Source organism: Hyaena hyaena, unplaced genomic scaffold (assembly GCF_003009895.1).
Source record: "Hyaena hyaena isolate Hyena2069 unplaced genomic scaffold, ASM300989v1 scaffold_777, whole genome shotgun sequence".
Taxonomy (NCBI): Eukaryota; Metazoa; Chordata; class Mammalia; order Carnivora; family Hyaenidae; genus Hyaena; species Hyaena hyaena.
The window spans coordinates 245200-266364 of record NW_024081407.1 but is presented as its reverse complement, the minus strand read 5'-3'; positions in this window follow the sequence as shown (position 1 = coordinate 266364).

The window sequence follows — 21165 nt, the reverse complement described above, 5'->3', positions numbered from 1 at the left end:
AATGAAATAAGAGGCGTTGCTGCCAACTTTCTGAATCTCACAAAAGAAAAGGTATGAATATTCACTTTCCATCAATTCATGTTTAATGTCTTATCCAAGTTAAAGCCTATTTATTATAATGGCCTGAAAATTCTTTCAAATTATGCTTTCTGAATCTAATCCTCTTATGGTCTGAGGCATGAATACATTTGGACTATCACAAACACATACTCTGTTATTTTAAAAAGATTCTAAACTTTTTAGATACACCACCAAAGGCATGATCCATGAAAGAAATAATTGAGGGGCACTTGACTGGCTCAGTGGGAAGAGTGTGTGGCTCTTGATCTCGTGGTTATGGGTTTGAGCCCCACACTGGGTGTAGAGATTACTTTAAAAATAAAGTCTTTGGGGCACCTGGGTGGTTCAGACTGTTGACCATCCAACTCTTGACTTTGGCTCAGGTCATGATTTCACGATTCATGAGATTGAGCCCTACTTCAGACTCTGCACTGTTAGCACAGAGCCTGCTTGGGAGGCTCTCTCCCTCTCTCTCTGCACCTCCTTCACTCATTCTCTCTCTCTCATTCTCAATAAATAAATAAACATTCTCTATCAATAAAACATTAAAAATTTTAAAAATAAAATAAAAAGAAAGGAATGAAAGACTTGAGAAGCCAAATTTCATTAAAATCTAAAACTTCTGCTCTGAGAAAGACACTATCAGAAGAATGAGAAAGCAAACCACAAACTGGGAGAAAATACTTGCAAAAGACATAGCTGATAAGTGTGTTATCCAAAATATACGAAGAACTCATAAAACTCAACAATAAGACAATGAACAATCCAATCAGAAAATGGTCAAAAGACCTAAAGAGACACCTCATAAAAGATATAGCAAATAAGGATAGAGAAAGATGCTCTCTGTCATATGTCATCAGGGAAATGCAAATGAAAACAGTAATGAGAGATCACCATATGCCTATCAGAATGTCTAAAATCTGGGACACCGATAATACCAAATGCTGGTGAGGCACTCTCATTCACTGCTGGTTGGAATGCTATTATTCTAAAGTGATAGAGCCACTTTGGAAGACAATTTGGTGGTTTCTTATACAACTAAGCATGCTGTTACCCTATGATCCAACAGTCTTGTTTCTTGGTATCTGCTAACATGATGTGAAAATTATGCTTACACAAAAGCCTGCAGATATGTATTTACAGCAATTCATAATTGCCAAAGCCAGGAAGCCACCAAGATGTCCCGCAATAGGTGAATGGATGAGTAGCCTGTGGTACATCCAGTCAATGGAATATTATTCAGCACTAAAAAGAAATGAGCTATCAAACCATGACAAGCTATGAAGGAACTTTCAATGCATATCATTAATGAAAGGAGTCAATCCAATGAAGCTATATAGTGGTGATTCCAACTATGTGACCTTCTGGAAAAGGCAAAGCTATGGAGAAAATAAAAAGATCTGTGGTTGAGGGATAAAGGTGGGTAAGTCTGAACAGGCAGAGCACAGAGGATTCTTAGTATTTTCTCAGTGAAAATACTCTGCATGATACTGCAATGGTTGGTACATGCCATTCATTCTACATCTGTCCAGGCTCACAGAATGAATATCACCAATGTGAACCCTATGTAAATTATGGACTTCCGTTGTTAATGATATGTGTTTGTAGGTTCATTGTATGTAACAAATGTACGGCTCTGGTGCAGGACGTTGATACTGACGGAGGCTGTATATACGTGGAAGAAAGCAGTATAAGGGAAATCTCCATACCTTTAGCTCAATTTTGCTGTGAATCTAAGACTGTTCTAAAAATTGTAGTCTATTTAGAAGGAAAAAGATCTTAAGTCTAAAGCAAATGTATAAAGTGCCACCCTTCTCCCACATAGCCAAGACTTACCATTTTACGTTTTTCAGGGAAAAAAAAATTTAAAAAGGTGGGGGGCAAATTGCATACACATAGTAGAAATTTTAAGGTTTTTGTTTTCAGTGGAATTATTATGCCAAAATAATTTAAGTAATAATTCGCAAGGATATTTTAAGGTGTCCAACAAACATGAGTTTTAAGGAACATTTTCTTCCCCTGCATCTCTGGGGCATAGGAGAGACAACACTGGATATGAGTCAGCACCAAGTACCAGCCTGTGCACCCAAATCGTGGGTGACGAGGGCAAGTGAATCATCTTCTCTGAGCCTTCTTTGTTTAGGGAACTGAGGTAATAATACCTTTCAGAGCGTTGAAGGAATTAAACGAGACAATAGTAAATGTTAGTTTCCTTTCCCACTTTTCATGCCTCAGAAACACTTCAAGAGAAAGGAAATTGAGGTTTCTTGATTTTCATTTTTCTTGCTCTTTGTCCTATGCCTTACCTCATGTTCTCCAGGCAGGTCGAGACCCACAGACAGAAGATTATTGTAGAATTATAAACAAGCAGCTGGGATAGCTCAATTTTGAGAAGTTTTCTAAGACAATCAACTGGCTGCCCAAATTAGGTATGCACAAACTGAGCCCTGTGTTTTGCAAACAAGCATGCTGGAGACTAAACAGGATATGAGAGGGTTGTCTTTCTTTGTCTTGACTACATTTGTCTTTAAAGCTTTACCATGACAAAGTCTCAAACATAATTTCGTCGCAACCCATCTGCCTATCTCGTAAATATAAAAGTGTTGCTTGAAATGATGATCAGGTCTCTTGCTGGAATTACTTCTAGTCCCTTCCCTCTGTTCAGGCACTGGCTCACGCTCTTGCTTTTGCTCAGCCCAAGTTTCACCTTGGGTGTTTTTGTGACTTGTCTTGAACTGTTGGAAACAAGCATGTCAGCAGAGGATTCAAAGCCTTCTTCTGAGGTAAAAGAGTTCAAAACCCTCTTAACCAGTCATCTGTCAGCATACTGTGACCCTTGGTACAAATGACAATGTGCCAAGACTTCAACGTCTTCGATCAGATGCAAAGGCTCCAGTGGTCCATGTTCCCCAAACATTAATTGATTGATTCATTGATTGCACATTGGCAATAGGGCAGGTTTTATTGAAAAAGCTAATGGTGCAAATAGTTCTGGTAGATATTATGGAAAAGAAAACATGGGCCCCAAAATGGTATCACTTAGGCCAAGTCACCAAACCAAGGCCAATACCTAACTTAACTGTAGTTTCAACCTCCTCTAGAAATGCAGTCTTGGGATCCCTGGGTGGCTCAGTCTGTTAAGCATCTGACTTTTGATGTCTGCTCAGGTCATGATCTCATTAGATCAAGCCCCAAGTGGGGCTCCATGCTGGGTATGGAGCCTGCTTGGGATTCTCTCTCTCCCTCTCTTTCTCTGCCCCTCCCCAGCTCATGTGTGTGCTTTCTCCCTCTCTCTCTCAAAAATAAATAACTAAACATTAAAAAGAGAAAGAAAGAAATGTAATGGACCAGTCAGGAATTTTCTTAATGTCTTAATGGACCAGTCAGGAATTTTCTGATCAGCATCAATGACATAATCTGTCACATGGGGCCTCTCCACCCCACAAAAGAAGATGAAGTAATCCACCTAATAAGACCTCCTGCCCTTCCCCTAAAGGACTAATGACCTTGCCCAGAACAATCATTTCTTTTTATTTGCTAATGGCCCTTGCCTCATCCACCTTCCTATAAAAGCTTCCATTTTGTACAACTCCTCAGAGCTTTCTTCTACTTGGTAGATAGAATGCTGTCCTGTTCATGAATCGCTTAATAAAGTCAATTAGATCTTCAAATTTACTTGGTCGAATTTTGTTTTTTAACAATATGAAATGCAGTGACCTTTGAGGTTTATACACAGAAACCGAGGAAAGGAAGGTCAGCTCACAAAGGCATGATTGATCCACAGATGAGAGGGAAGCTAAAAGGGCATGCTGCAGAAGTAACCTAATGGGTATGTTTGGACCATACTCCCGCCCTAGACAATGTGGATAATTGTCTCATTCACCATGTTGTCATGGGGACTAAGCAAGGAAACGTACATGAAATGCCTAGGATAATGGCCAGAATAGGAAGAAGCCTCAATACACTATCAGTTTGTGACTATGTGTAGATGGAGGCACTGACCGTCCATCTGGGTGCCTAGTATGGATTTATCAGGTGGGGATTGCAGCAATAGAACATTCCAAGCAGAGTTCTTTGAAATCTGATTGCTCCTGAAGTCAGTACCCCTTACAGACAGATACTTCAGAAGCTTCCCGGAGAAATATTCTTTCTGGCTGTTCTGAGCTGTGCTCAGGGATCATTTGGGAATCTTGGAAGCTGGGAAGGATTTCCCTATAGCAAAAGATCGAAAACAATATAGGGCAACATGGAGCAGAAAGGGTGTGGGCTTCTGTGTGGGTGAAACAGGATAGTTATGACTAATGCTGGATCTTCTCATCCTTGGCTGAGAGCACAGTGTTTATTCAAAGTTGAGTATGGAGTGAAATAGGGTATAGATGGAGGCAAAATGTTATAAGGTGAGCTTTCTCAAGATTGAATTTTCATCTCAAATTCATGACTAGATGTATGCCTACACATGCATACCCAGAACTTCCTGCCCCAGCCGTTTGCAAATAGAAAAAAGAAATGACAACAGATTACTTCTACCTTAGCAAAGTCCTCTTCCTTATTACTTTCCTTGCTTAGACTATGAATTTCAATAAATGCGAAAGGCATTTGAAATCTAGAAGTCAATCAAAAAGGATGTTTAGAATCCACAAAACTCATGCAATTCTAGAACTCCAGGTTTTTTATTCATAATTTTGCGAATGAGTAATCTGTGCACCACAGAGATAGAGCCGATATAAAGAGGAGAAGCATCTAAAACTAGTAAGTAGCACAGATGAAATTAAATCCTGGCTCACCTGATCCCCATTCAATGCTTTTCCTTTATCACCACCACCCTACCTTTCAGAAAACCTCACTACATTTCTTCATTTTGTGAAGACAATTATGTTATGTGAATGTCTGTCAGAGGACAGTTAGATAGTTCTAAGATAGTTCACTGAATTTGAGTGCCAACAGTTGGTGTATTTTAGACATGGGAAAGCCAGCACAAGGTGAAAGTACTCTCCCTGGATCAATTAAATCTAAACACTTCCATTAACCCCATCCACCAGGTCCCCAGGACGCTGCTGAAGGCAATGCCAGTCTTTAGAGACTATGACTTGCCCACGCTTGGTATCTCAAGTAGAAAGAAAGCAACTGAGCTTTCTCAATACAAGGAAAAAGGAAATGAAAGCAAACTTTCCCTTAATCCACAAGCAGCTTGCAGTCTTGATATTGTAGGGTTATCGATATGATTCTGTCTCAATGGTTTCTTCTACCTACACAATTAGAACAATGGAACTTGCACTAACTTGCTTCACAAAGAGGCACCTTTTCAGATCTGCTCCTGTGATTTAGTTATCTTATCCTATTTGGGATCTCCATTGCTTCTGAATGGTAAATATTCAGAAAGGCCCATACAAAGTGGAAGAACCAGATTCATTTCTGTGATCCAGGATGTTAATTTCCAAAGTTCAGCATTAGAGTGTATCATAAAAGCATCCAAATCTGGTGGACCTGAAGACGTCTTTAAATCGGATTCATGACTATCGTAGGTTGTCTTTTTTCACCTGCACAGGAGAAGCCCACACCCTTTCTGCTCCATGTTGCCCTATATTGTTTTCAATCTTTTGCTATCAGGAAATTCTGCCCAGCTTTCAAGATTCCCAAATGATCCCTGAGCACGGCTCAGAACAGCTAGAAACACTATTTCTCCAGCAAGCTTCTGAAGTATCTGTAAGGGGTAGTGACTCCAAGAGCAATCCGGTTTCAATGAGCTCTGCTTGGTATTTTCTATAGCTGCAATCCCAGCCTGCCTGAAATCATTTCTTCCTCGGTGATGGACAGACATACAAGCAATACTCCATTTATATAGAGTCATAGACTGACATGTATTGACCTTTTCACTTTCTGGCCATTATACTAGGCATTTCAAGCACATTTCCTTCCTCAGGAGAACTTTGGAATCTTAGGTCTCACTAAGAGTCATTGATCCTTGTGGCGCCTGGGTGGCTCAGTTGGTTAAGGGTCCGACCTCGGCTCAGGTGGTGATCTCACAATTTGTGAATTCAAGCCCCGCCTCGGGCTTTGTGCTGACCACTCACAGCCTGGAGCCTGCTTCAGATTCTGTATCTCCCTCCCTCTCTTCCTCTCCCCTGATCCACACTCTGTCTCTCTCAAAAATAAATAAACATAAAAAAAAATAAAATAAAGAGTTCTAGATCCTTAACACACATACACTACACTGTCTCTGAGTTAGAATGCTGACCTCAAGATAATTCCTCTTTCATTTTTACCACCTGAATTTCAATTGGCTAAACTTTTGCCTCTGTCCCTCTGCTAGAAGATTGCTGAGCAATAATGATGAGTTTAGGTAACAATAAAGCACCTTGTATGCTGCTAGTTTCTTAAATATCGAAGCTTTTTATTCCATTAGGGAGAATGATTTCCTAAAAATGTATTTCTAAAATTTCTGCTTAGTGTCAACTTAAGTGTCTCCGTGGATGGAATTTCTGTGGTTCCTTCACAAAAACTTGCTCAATCTCTTATCTCATTTTTGGTCTAATGACTGGAAGCTACGATACCAGCAATATGAAGCAACGTATTAGTTGTTTAGAGGACAATGCAACGCTGTTGACTGTATGTAATTTTTCATAAGTTATGCAAGGGCTTAAACCAAACACTCCTCTATGTTTGTATTAACACTATTTATTATCTCTGGGATTTCTTTCTCAATTCGAAGGTGTTTGCATTACTTAAGAGATTTGCTCTAACTAAGCTAAATTTTCAGCACTCTGAATCGTTTTGCTTGCCTTGCTTGTTTACATGACTGAGTTGAGTATTGGGCTTTGCATAACTTTTTTTTTAATTAAAAAATAACTAGTTCAACTGGTTGCACTATAAGGATGAAACACAATGCATTTATTCAGGAGAAATATGCATTTTCCACACAAAGCTTTTAAAAAACAAAGATTTATTTTTAAAAATTTTCAATGTTATTTATTTTTGAGAGAGAGAGACAGAAAGACAGAGACAGACAGAGAGACAGAAAGCGAGGAGGGGAGGAGGAGAGAAAGAGGGAGACACAGAATCCCAAGCAGGCTCCAGGCTCTGAGCTGTCAGCACAGAGACTGACGTGGGGCTCCAACTCATGAACCGAGAGATCATGATCTTAACTGAAGTTGGACTCTTAACTGACTGAGCCACTCAGGTGCCCTTAAAAAATGAAGCTGTAAAATATTATTTACTTTAGGAATGCCTGGGTGTTTCATTCATCAGTTAAGCGACTGACTTTTGGTTTCAGCTCAAGTCATGATCTCAGGATTTGTGAATTTGGGTCTGCACTGACAACATGGAGCCTGCTTTGAATTCTCTCTCTCCCTCTCTCTCTCTCTCTGTCTCTGTCTCTCTCTGTACCTCCCCCATTCACTCATGTGAGCAAGAGCATACACTCTCTCTCTCAAAATAAAAAAATAAGCTAAAAAATAATAATAAAATAAAATATTTTATTTTAGTGTTGATTGTCCTTTTATGCAATCAAGAAATAGTCTGCCCTTTGGCACGGTTTGAAAATCAAAACTCTCAGCAGGCTGAAAACGTGATTGATTGGCTCATCAAATAAGACAAAACTTATGGTGGTGTGGGTGGAAGGAGAAACTAGTTTATCACTTAGTTTTGGAATCAGGAAACTTCAATGGCCACGGCAACCCTTTAACCCTCAGGAAAGCCATCATGTAGATGTGTTTGTACAAATTCGTGACGATGGAATAGGCTGATGGCATCCTTTGAGAAAAGGTTGGACTCCATAACACTCAGGACATAAGATGGGCCCAGGACTGCCCTACCTGGTCTTCGTTCTCACCGGCCTTGCCCTCATGGATTAATTCTCAAGTCAGAAGCCAGGAAGGGGTTGTTTCGTGCATTCGTTATCACCATACCCCTCCCAAATGTGTTCTTGAGAGGCTGCACAAAATCCCGACTTTTCCATTCCCACAAGGCATGTTACCTCGGAAATAGGTAAGGAGGTTAATATAATTTTCCAAGATGCTTTAGATGGTATGACTTGCAAATGGTTCCCACTGTTCCATTTACATAATGTATGAAACATTCACAGTATTCGCATCTCAAGGGAACACAGAAATTCAATTATACTAAAATTTCCATCGGGGCATTACATGACAAGCTAATGATTTTCCTGTTGCTTCTTACTTATTTGTAGACTAAAGTGTCAGGAAAAGCAATTCAATGAAGATACTACAAACTTGTCATAACTGGAATGCTTTAATAAATATAATTTCTTATCCTTTAGTGTAATTATTTAAGTTTGGCTTAACTATATGATTTTGATGAGCTTATAAGGGATATTTTAAATGAGTTATGTAAAAGCTACAGATACCAAAAATTGCCAAAGCACGCAACATCTTTGGGCGCCCTTTTTCTATATGACTGTTTGTTTCATATCATGATTTATAGGAGGTCTGCTTTAGGTGGGCTCCCCAGGAAGTATTCACCAGAGTTTGCATGCCGAGATGTATGCTGGCAATCAGTGGAGAAGTTCTCAAGGTCAGCACCGTGGGAAGCAAAGGAAGGTTTGATCTGAGAAAGGACGTGAACTGTGATGTTAGTGTAAAAAAAGGCAGGAAATTGAGTCTCTCCTGCAGGCAGCTCTGGAGCTAAAATCAGAGTTCTTTGACCTCGAAGCAGAAGTTCCAGAACATCCTGTGCTCCCTTGCATTGGCCCACATCTCCAAGCAGTCTTGCACCGCGGACCTAGAGCTGGGACATGTGTTCAGGTGAGGCAGCAACCTTCAGCCTGACAGTTTATGGAGAAGAACCTGGAAGGGAGCTTGTAGTTACTAATACTTCCAGCAGCAGGGAAATGTGTATTTCCTTTCTGAAGGTAAGATCTGGGTGGAGCATCCCAGCATCCATTACAAAATCCAAAACAGGGGTGCCTGGGTGGCTCAGTTGGTTGAGTGTCTGACTTCGGCTCAGATCATGATCTCACAGTTAACGGGTTCGAGCCCTGCGTCGGGCTCTGTGCTGACAGCTCACAGCCTGGAACCTGCTTCAGATTCTGTGTCACCCTCTCTCTCTGCTCCTTCCCTGCTCATGCTCTCTCTTGCTCTCGCTCTCAAAAGTATATAAACATTAAAAAAATTGTTTAAAAAAAATCACAAACAGCGAGTGAGATGAGTGGTTTAGGCAAGAAGCCCAGAGCCTTCGCTGATCTGCATCAAACCTTTCTCTGCTTCCCCTTGGGAGCCATAAGATCTTCCATGAGCCATGTTCCTTCATCTTTTCCAATCTGGTCCCCTTCTACAATCATGTGACAGTGAGAACACAGGCCTTGGAAGGAGGCAGATATGAGTTTGCTGAGTCCTTTACCAGCTGCACGTGGCTGTCGGAACTTAGGTTCATCTGCCCATATATTCACAGCCTGTTGAGAGCTGTGAAGAGGCCCATACTTTGCCCTGCTTCCCAGCTAAGTGAACTTGCTGCCGCTTCATGGATTCTGGTCGAAGACACGGTTTCAAGGGCTCTCCTTCTGGATCTGAAGGAAAGGATAGTTTATTTTTCACAGCAATATGGTCCCTGGTGTGTCAGCATTTGCTTTTCTTCTCCAAGTCTCAGTTCCACCAGGGCAGTGCAGAGGGCCAGGGCACGTGCAGACACAGCACACCATGGGAGAGATGGAGCCTGTAGCACAGGGGACGCAGATCTTTTATCCTAAGCACCGAGTGAGCCTCTCCTTTGCTCCACCGGACTGAGACGTGATTTCTATCTTATGACTGTCGGCTATACAAACATCCTTGAAAACAAAGACTGGGACAAAGGCAGTTAGTACTTCTGCTAGGAAGACATACAGAGAGAAACACTAGAAATTCAAGAATTGTCACTCAGCAGTACCCATCCCGTCCGCTGGCATACAGAGTGAGCAGTGTACCACAGCGGCTAAGAGCATGAGTTCTAGGTCAGGCTGCTTGAGTTTAAACACTGGTTCTACCACTTAAAAGAATGTGACTTAAGGTTCCTTAGCCTCTGTGAGCCTCAGTTTACTCCTCTTCGAAATGGAAATAATAAGCCACATAAAATGGCTGACATGTGGTAAGTAGAGGCCCAATAAACAGTAATACTATTAACCGTAGCCTGGACTCTGACTGACTGCCCAGTTGTTTCCCCCCACGGGGTTCCAGAACAGGGAGATAAGATTTTCCTCGAGTCTTTATGAAGAGAGGCGGTTGCCCATGTTTAACGTGCTCTGTAAGCTTCCTCATCTTGCACGCATTTCAGCTCCTACCCTACACTGCGCATCCTTGTATTTTCAGTCAGGTTTGGCCTGAGGAAAGGAGACAGCCATTCCTGTTAGACATACTGCGGCTTGAGTAGCTCCAGAGGGCTGACCTGGAGTGCTTGTTCTGACAACCAGCCTTGTGGGCCTCACCCTCTTGCCCAGCCTCCTTTTAGCTCCCTCATTCTAGTGACCAAGCTGACATAATGCCCATCTGTGGGCTCAGCACCCCAGTGACTTGGGCCAGTCCTGGCCTTGCAAAGGAGGAACCCAAAGATCTCTGTGAAACCCACTCAGAGCCTCCAAGCCGCCCTTCCTGTAAGCAACCCCCCTCTGTCCTCATGGGTAGAGATGACCCTCTGGGCCTCATCTGGGACATGACACTTGTAAGGGCTAAATGACCCTGCAGGGTTCCTGCCAACCCTCAGGTACCATGTGCTTAAGCTTAAGCACAAAAGAGGGAGATGTCCTTACGGAGGAGATGGGTCTGAGGTAGCAGCACAAAGGAAGAAATGTGTGAAAAGAAACTGGGACAGTCCAAACCATTGGGCTGTACCTCCTTAATCTGCCCGACCACCAAGTATATAAACCCAACGGTGCCCTCTTCTCCTGTCCAGTCACAACGTCCCTCCGCTTACCCAAGGCCAGTGCCCCAGAGGGCTTGACCTTCCATCCCTTCTCAGTCTTTTGTATTAGGCCCTCTCCTGCCTCTTGCACCTCTTTCTCTTCTGGATAATTCCCATTCGGATGTACAGTAGGGTCACAAATCAGCAGTGGCCTTTCCACCGGGAAATTTATTAGAGACTTTGAACTTTTAGGCTCCATTCCACACCTCTGAATTAGAACTTGGATTTTAACAAGCTCTCCTAAATATAAGAGCACATTTAGGACATTGGTTCTAAACTTGCCTACACACAGGGCTTACCTGTGAAGTTTTAAAAACCACAGATGCCTGGCCTTCCTCCTGCAAAGTTCTGATTTAATTATAATTGAAGGAGGCCTGTACCCCAGACACAGAATCTGAAGCAGGCTGAAGACTCTGAGCTGTCAGCACTGAGCCCAAAGCAAGGCTCAAACTCGTAGACCACGAGTTCATGACCTGAGCCGAAGTCAGACACTTAACTTTCTGAGCCACTCAGGTGCCCCATTCTTCCTTTGCTTCATAGTCAATAGACACTTTCTTGGCCATTTTGTCTCCAATTCACTTCACAACTGATTCTACTGTGACCTCTCTTCCCCCAGACTACCCAAATTGCCTGTGCTAAACCACCAGTTAGCCCTGTTTGGCTAAAGGTGGACCTTGAGTGCTATTCTTTATCAGTATTCTTGCTCTGTGGCCAACGCCGTGGACTCATTCTCTTTGGGTTCCTCTTTAAGACAGGCTTCTCTTTGCTCTTCTCTTCCTACGATGTACTTCATGTCTCCATGAGGATGTCCGTGGGCTTCTCAGACTCAGCATGTTCAAAACTGGACTCCTATTTCTCCCACCAGAATTAGTCCCTCTTTTTGGCTTCTTCTCAATAAATACTACTTCCTTTTTCTATATCATTAAAGGGCACTTCAATCTAACTGGTCATTCGCACCAGAAATCCACAGACATTTCTCAACTTCACCGTCTATCAATCTATCACTAAATCTGATAGATCTCACCATCATCATTTATCCTAGTTGTGTCCATCTCTTTCCCTCTTCTCCATTAGTGTCAGTTCAACCCAGCCACCATGTCTAACCTGAGCTACAGCAGTGGTTTTCAAGATGACCTCCCTGCTAAGTCTCCTGTCCCCTTCAATCCATTGTACCCACAATCCAAACCATCTCATCATCTGCTGCTTAAAACCCTTCGAGGTTTTCCTTTGCACACAAATCAAATGAGCCCTTTCTTACCCCTCCAATCCGGTCATGTACTCTGTTGAAAGTGTTCTTTCCCCTCAACACTGCCAACTGGCAGGTTCTTTCTTACGGAAGAAACATGTGGACAGCTGCCATGGCCTAGAATTCCTCCTTTGAGTCTGGTCTGAATTGGATGGAAATGAGACCAAGTCTCCTTCTCCAAGCCATTTTCTTAAGAAAAATATTTTAAAGGGAAAGCCCTTTTCTTTCAACATCATTGCCTTCTCCAAGCCTTACAAAACAACACATCAACATTAAATCTAAAGTTCAGGTTGTCTGTTTATCTTTGTTGTGTTGTGGTAGGGACTTAATACATCTCAAAGTCTTTGACAGGCTTGTAGGTAGCAAAATACCTTTCGCCGAGGATTTAATTATTCCCCTAGACTATGAAGTCTAGTCTCTAAAAGTGTTGCCACAAATAATCTGTCTCTGAGCTTTATAATGACATCAATATATGTCAGAAACTATCTAAAGCAATTTGTTTCCTATTTAAAATCATTTTTAAAAAAGAAGCAAAAGGTAGGAAGGGAAAGAATAAGGGAAGAAAAATCCTCTGAACCTATAAAATTAAAGCAAACTTTAAAAATAGTTAATACAGGGTATAAGATGTGAGTTTTGAAAAGTATCTAGACGTTAATCAACTGTAGGCTCAATAACATTAAAACTATAGTTTTAAAAAGTAAAAGAAAACATAGGCAGTTCTCTCTTTGACATTGGCCTTAGCCACATTTTTCTAGCTCTGTCTTCTGAGGCAAGGGAAACAAAAGCAAAGTTAAACTATTGGGACAACAGCAAAATTATAAGCTTTTGCATAGCCTAGGAAACCATTAACAGAAAGCAACCTAGTGAGCAGGAGGAAATATTTGCAAAGATATATCCACTAAAGGTTAATATCCAAAATATAAAGAATTTATACAACTCAACATCCAAAACCCAACTAATTTGCTTAAAACTGGTAGAGGACCTGAATAGTCTTTTTCCCAAAGAGGAGAAGCAGATGCCCAACAGACACATGAAAAGGTGCTCAACCTCACTGATCATCAGGGAAATTCAAATCAAAACCATAGTAAGTAGCACCTTACACCTGTCAGAATGGCCAAAATCAAAAGGAGAAGAAATGACAATTTTTGGTTGGACGTGGAGAAAAAGGAAGCCTCTTACATTGTTGGTAGGAATGCGTACTGTGGAAAAGAGTATGAAGGTTCCTCAAAAAAATTAAACACAGAAATACCATATGATCCAGTAATTCTACTATTGGGTAGTTACCTAAAGAAAATGAAAATACTAATTCAGAAAGATATATGCACCCCTCTATTTATTGCAGCATTATTTACAAAAGTCAAGATATGAAAGGAATCTAAGTGTCCATCAGTAGATGAATGGATAAAGAAGATGTGGTATATATATAAATGGAATATTACCCAACCACTAAAAAAAATGAGATCTTGTTATTTGCGATAACATGGATGGATCTAGAGGCTATTATCTTAAGTGAAACAAGTCAGACAGAAAAACAAATACCAAACGATTTCATTTATAAGTGGAATCTAAAAAACAAAACAAATGAACAAACAAAAAACAAACCAAGAAACAGATTCTTTAAAAAAATTTTTTTTAGTGTTTATTTATTATTTTGAGAGACTGGGCAGGGGGGAGGGGAGTGGCAGAGAGAAAAAGAGACACAGAATCCAAAGCAGACTTCAAGCTCTGAGCTGTTAGCACAGAGCCTGATGTGGGGCTCGAACCCTTGAACTGTGAGATGATGACCTGAGCTGAAGTTGGACACTCAACCAACCGAGCCACCCAAGGGTCCCAAAACAGATTTTTAAATACAGAGAACAAGTGGTGGTTGTCAGAGGGGAGGGGAGGGTGAATGGGTAACATAGATAAAGATGATTAACAGGTATAAACTTCCAGTTATAAAATATATAAGTCACGGAGATGAAAAGTACATATACAAAAAGGGAATGTAGTCACTACTATTGTAATAATACTAACAGATGGTGACTCACTTAATGGTGAAACAAACCCCCATCATTTGCCAGTAAGGTGGGTAGCTTGTATCAATATCAATTTCCTGGTTGTGATACTATAGTATAGTCATGCAAGATGTTAACCATTGGAAGAGGGCACTTGGGATCTTCCTGTGTTATTTCTTTCAACTGCATCTTAAGTAATAATTATATCTAAACATATATATATATATATGTATATGTATATATGTGAGTGTATGTATATATACACATATAGAAGTATACACACATACACTTATATATATATATACTTATATATTTAATTCCATTATCTCAAAATAAGTTTAAAATGTATCATCTGAATAAGGCAATACAGGAAAATGAATTGATTGGCTTTGCTTTTTTTCAACCTCTCTATCCAGTGCAATAGACAATATAGTTAGTTAAATGTGTAACTATTGTCTTTTCATCTCAAACCCACAGTTCATTCTAAAGTATTAACAGATATTTTTAAACTCTTTCTCACCCCTGAAAAGTAAACATACTGTTTTTTGTACTGGCAAAGACCTTTTTTATAGCCATTAAGGCTAATGGATTTATGTAATTCCACTGTTTTATCCATCCAAAGTAACCAAATTTTCCTTTCTATATAAGATGTTGCTCCTTAGGATAAAATGTATCTTCAACATAAATTACACAAAAAGAGGTGAAAACTTACCTTCATATCTCACTATAATTAAGGTTGTTGATTTAATCCACGGAAACTATTTTAAGCTCTGAACTCACAAACTGAATTTTACTGTGTCTGCTTTCTTTCATGTTTTAGGTGCTATGACAGCATACAAATACTTTATAAAAAAATAGCAAAAAAAAAAAATCCATGTTGCCTTTCAAATGTTTTTAAATTTTTTTTTAATGTTTTATTTATTTCTAGGAGAGAGAGAGAGAGACAGTGTGAGCAGGAGAGGGTCAGAGAGAGAAGGAGTCACAGACTCTGAAACAGGCTCCAGGCTCTGAGCTGGCAGTCAGCATAGAGCCCGACGCGGCGCTCGAACCCACGAACCGCGAGATCATGACCTAAGCGAAAGTCAGGCGCTTAACCGACTAAGCCACCCAGGCACCCCACCTTTCAAATGTTTTTAAATGAATTATTTTCAAAGTACAAATGTGGACCATCCTTTTTTATTTTTAAAGCAATATGTAGGTTTTTGTCTTATTACTCTTAAAAAATACAAACATTTTACTTTGAGATAATTAGAGAGTCACATGCAATTGTGGGAAATAATACAGCAAGATCCTCTGTATTTATTTCCCAGATTCCTCAATGGTAACATCTTGTAAAACCATGGTACAATTTCACAATGAGGAAACTGACATTGATACAATCCACATCTTATTCACATGTCCTCAGTTTTATTTATATCCATTTGTTTGCGTGTATGTGTTTATTTCTATGTGAAAACTTTTTTTTTTCTTCCAGTACGTTTTCAACCAGAAGGACATCAGACCTCATTTGTGTTTCTGCTTCTGGAAAGAGGAGATAGAGATTTTAGCCACAGAAATCAGAATCCACCCTGGAGTGTTCTGTTTCCCTGTGATGGCATGAAAATGTTCCGTATCGCTCCACACAGAGCAGTCAGCAAACACAGAAAACAAAGGGCCGTTTTGGTGGGTTTCTGTCTTGGTGTTTTATACCAAAATTCTATATGTTAAAAGGGCGGGCTTCTCTGTCATCTCTCCCCATCCATGCCCACTACTCTGTCAATCCTGCTCCCAACTGTCTTTCTAAAAAAAAAAAAAAAAAAAACTTTGGAAAATCACAACATAAGTAAGCAAACCCACTTTTCAAAGAGTTATAAGCAAATGGTTAACCTAAGAAAAACTGTTTGATTGCAAATACAAAATAGGTCTAATCTTTCTAATGAACGAATCTGAAATTGTTTTACTTTTTATTTCTTTTTTTTAAAATTTTTTTGACTTTAACCTATTTTTGAGAGAGAGAGTGAACGGAGGAGGGGTAGGGAGAGAGGGAGACACAGAATCCAAAGCAGGCTCTATGCTCTGAGCTGCCAGCATAGAGCCTGATGTGGGGCTTGAACTCACAAACCAGGATACCATACTGACAGAGCCACCCAGGTACCCTTGAAATTGTTTCTCCATAGTAGGTGGTTAATACTTAAATGCAAATTGCAAAACCCAAAGCTATGGAAGGTCTTGAAAATAAAAATGAAAAATTCATTCTCTATAAACATTTGGGATGATTTCTGATAGTGTCTTTGCCTTAAACTAACACACACATGCAGAGCGCACGTACATGTATGCACACACTTGGATGCATCCCACATGCTTAAAGAGCTCTCGTGCCAAAGGCAAAATCAAACAAATACCCCAGCTAGGGTCATGGTTTTCCCAAACTGCAGATACTGTGGCTCCTATAATAAATGGGGGAGAGGAAGGATTGTTGTTGGCAAAGCATCGAGGAGGATGATTATTTTCTCAGGAAAAAAAGGGTTAGATGTCATATTTTCCCCTGTTTTAACACAAATGAAAGAGCATTTAGAAAAACAAGATGCTTAAATCTTGTTAGGATAGGTAATCTAATGTTAGCTTAACAGTAAAACCCAAAATCTGTTGCCCCAGAATTTTTTCCATAAAGACAATGTCATTATCACTTGATACAATTTTCCCACCAGGCTCTTTTCTCTCCGTGCTTCCTGAAGCAGATACACTTGAGAGGGGAAAAAATAAGAAGAAATACAAAAAAAGGGGAAGCAGTCTAGAGTGAACTACTCATATAAGCCATAAGCCATCCCATTTGAACATTTAATTCATCTTTGAACAATCTGAGAATTTACACCCCGTAGTCTATGAGTATTAACCACAGAAAACAGACCACATGGGCCATAAAAGACACGTAATATGATGGAGTTTCATGAGGGATTCGGGGCACATTTCTACTCATACTGCCAGGTCGTGATCTCTCTCTCCGTGAGCCTTTGTTGTTTCATGCTTGAGCTTTTAGTTGAAAGAAGAATGAGAGAAACCCTCAGACTTCATGAATCCTGGGTGTCTGTGAAGTGGGGCTGGGAACTGCTCTCTTCCCACCGTGCAAGAGTTTGCTAGCCAGAGAAGGTATTCTGAGCTTTCTCTATTCAGAACCAGGTATTCTGAAACCTACGGAGAGGTTCACAGACTAGAAGCAAATGAGTCCAGTGGCTTCTCTCTTCACACGCAGAGACGAGGCCCTGCTAGCAGCAGGAGCCAGAAAAGGCCGTGAACTAAACTGGATGCACACTGTACTGATGGCAAAGGCCTGCATCAGCAAAGCAATCTCATAAAAATCTGAATTTGTCAGCAGGAAGTCATTCTGCATTAAAAATGAAAGAGGCGAACCTTTAAAAAACGCTCATTCCTCTTAATTCAGAAACACATTAAAGAGACAGCAGTTTGTAAGCCAACAAAATCTTTCTTGAGCTGTGCAGACATGGAGGCCTTTCCCGGCCATGACCAAACGGAGCATGACCCCTGTGGAAGCCCAAGGTCAAGGTTCTCCTCCTGGCCTCAGCAGAGCTGGCTAGGGAATGAGATGGGCCTGTTTTCGATTAGCCCAGTTCACCCAGGTCCGAAAAGGAGCCTGTCTCTTGCTCAGTCTGGCAACCCAGTTCATTAGAGACATAGATTTTGGACAGCATCCCAGAACAGCGCCGAAGAGGAAGGTGTCCGACAGTGAAGTCTTCCTCTAGGAAGGGCAGACGAGAGAAAGCACCCCTTTCTACACACACAGCACCTCCTGCTGAGGGGTCGGCCCTGGCCTGGCAGACCAGGATCGTTGCTCCAAAAGTCCCTCAGTCATTTACGCTCATTGCAGGACACTTAGACCAACTGATCTGCCTAAGAAATCAAAGCAAGTCTCCCAGTTCTCTGGCCACTCCAGCTGAAAATTATCAGTCTCCTCAACTGATGGAAGCCTTAGCTAGTGTCGGCATCAAAGGCTAGATTTAGAGTTATCTATGGCCTGCAGGCTGGACAGGCTCTCCTGATGCCAGGCCATCAGCGTCATTCCCAGGATGGGGCATGTTTAATGTCAGCGTGTGGTCAGGAGGGCAGGACTCAGCCAAGCCACTGGTCTTGTCTCTCCTTGGGTTTCCTTTATGATCCTGAACAAGCTTTACCCCTGCTAGGAGCACGTCATCTCTCTTTGAAGTTTGCACGGGCGAATGCACACACGCGCACACACACACACACACACAGGCGCGTGCAAGCACACACACATACTCCCATACACATATACATACACATTCAGAAAATACTGTTAGTCCATAAGCTTTAAAGCTAACATTTAATCCTTCCTTGCAGGGATTTGCTGATTATATTCTTGTTTCCACAGAACTGAGCAAGAAAAATGTACATTGTTTTCTTCACTGATTATTCTCAAATAAGCATTTAGTTTGCAGAGATACTTACTGCTACAGGAAACTTCATAAATGCCCAGACACACTAATATAAAGTTCTGATTTCTGTCCTACTTATACAGGGAGTGTAATATAAAGGGTGAAGCCTTCAGGCCCACAAACCAGACTTTCTGGTGTCAAACCTAATTCTGCCACTGGCTAGAGACAGAATTTTGGTAAAGTTACTTGTTATCAAGTTGCTTTGTGCCTTGATTTTCTCATTTGTCAAAAGGTGCTAATGTTAATAGTCCATACCTCATAGGGCTATTGTGGAAACTAAATTATTTAATGCAGGCACTTAGAACTCTGCCGGGAATATAGCAAGTAGGCAATGAGGGTATTTGTCCTGGCGGTTGCTATTAATTGACTGTGATCGACGAGTGCTCTACAGGCAGGGTCCGATGGGAAGACTTCAGTAACAATCCATCGTTGAAAGCATTTCACTGTTTTCACACTATAACCACATCCACTATGCTATTACCCGGGCTTCAGCAACAAGCCTCCACGTGGGTGTGTGGTCCATTGTTACCTTCATTTGCCCGTTGCAGAAACGAATTCCAGAGAAAGGATTTGTTCAAGGATGCAGAGAAAGTTTCAGAGTCAGAATTAACCCCAGCTTTCTAACCTTGGGGCCAGCACTCTTCCAATTACATGGAGTTATTCAACATACTTTGCTGATGATGTAAGTTATAACTATTTTTTTAACTGTACGGTAAGATGTCTTTTCATATTCACAAAAGGAAATCATTCCTATTTTCCATGCAAATACAAAAAAGCTCCTAGAAAAATTTGTGCACCCAAATAGAGCAGTGATTTTCAAACAGTGGGCTACAACCCAAAGATAATGAAACAACTCAGTGAGTTGCCACGCATTTTTTTTTTTTAAAGAAAAATATAACAGGACAGATTATACTAGGATAGAATTGAAAATATCAGGATACAACATTATTTTGTAGAGTCCCTATTTCACTTATGTTTTATTTGTATGTATATACTAGGTTATAATGTAATAGGTAAATAATTTTTAAAATGTATCTTTTCACACCCACTAGGATGGTTATATTTAAAGACAATGGAGAATTACAAGTATTGGCATGGATGGGAAGAAATTGGAACCCTTTTACATGGCTGGTGGGAATGTAAACCCGTGCAGCTGTTGCGGAAAGCAGTTTGGCAGTTCCCTCAAAAAGTTAAACATAGAATTACCATATGACCCAGCCATCTACTCACAGAAATTGAAACTAGGTATTGAAACAAAGACTTGGACACGAATGTTCACAGCGTCACTATTCACAATAGCTGGGGGTAGAAACAAATCAAAAGTCAATGGATGTATGGCCAAATGAGATGTGGTCTATCTGTACAATTAATTGCTATTCAGCCATAAAAAAAAGAGTGACATATTGATACATCCTACAACATGGATGAACCTCCAAATCATTGTTCTAATGTACAAGACACAAAGGTCACATATCGTATGATTCCACTTATAAAGAATACCCAGAATACGTAAATCCGCAGAGAAAGAAAGCAAATTAGCAGTTGTCAGGGGCTTGAGGAATGCCTCCTTAATTGGCATGGAGTGTCCCTGGGGTGCTGACAGTATTCTGGAACTGGCAAGAGGTGGTGGTAGTGCAACATTGTGAGTGTACTAAATGCCACTGGATTATATGCTTTCAAATGGCCAATTTTATGATATGTGAATTTTTCCTCCATTTGTTTGATGAACATATATATCTATTTCTCCTTTTGTGTCCTAGTCAAAGAATGGGTGAGCCACTGAAATGGAGGGTTGTGTTTAATCCGGGGTGCCTGTCCCCCTGAACCAGAACCATGACCTTGCCATCTGTTGTGACCCCACGTGGGAAAAGGGAGGCACCTTTCTTCAGCTTCCACACTTACCCTGTGTCTTTCTGCTCAAGGAAGGGGAATTGGACTTCAGGAAAGAAGCTATTTATCTCAGATTTCCTCAAGAACTAAGAGGAATCATGGACTCCTTCTACCCTGAGAGCAACATGGAAAGAGAAATGGACCTGGACCTTTGGAAATGAGTTAAGTTACATCTATCAAGTCCCAATTCTCCCACATACTTAATTCATGACCTTGGGTCAATATTGTATCCTTCTGTTTCTTCATGTGCTAACTTAGCATTTTTGTTTTGAGGATTAAATGATATAATACCTGTAGTGCTCGTAGAATCTAGTTGATACGTAAGAGTAGCTGCCCTTATTATAATTGATATTATTCCAATATTTCACCAATTTGAAGCCATATAGTTTTTCATGTTTCACCATCTCCAAAATCAGTAGGTTTCTTGCAATGGAAAACACTTCATAGTTCAATTGGCCTCATTTTTTACCTTTCTTAGTGGCACAGCTTACAATTGATACCATCTTTCATTTGATAAAATACAGTATTTGGAGACCAGTGCTTCAGAACATTGAGTCTCAACCCTGTAAGACCTAATGCTCCTTTTAGTAACAAATACTTTGTTACCGAAGTATTTACTGAAGTAAACTTTATAGTTAACGTA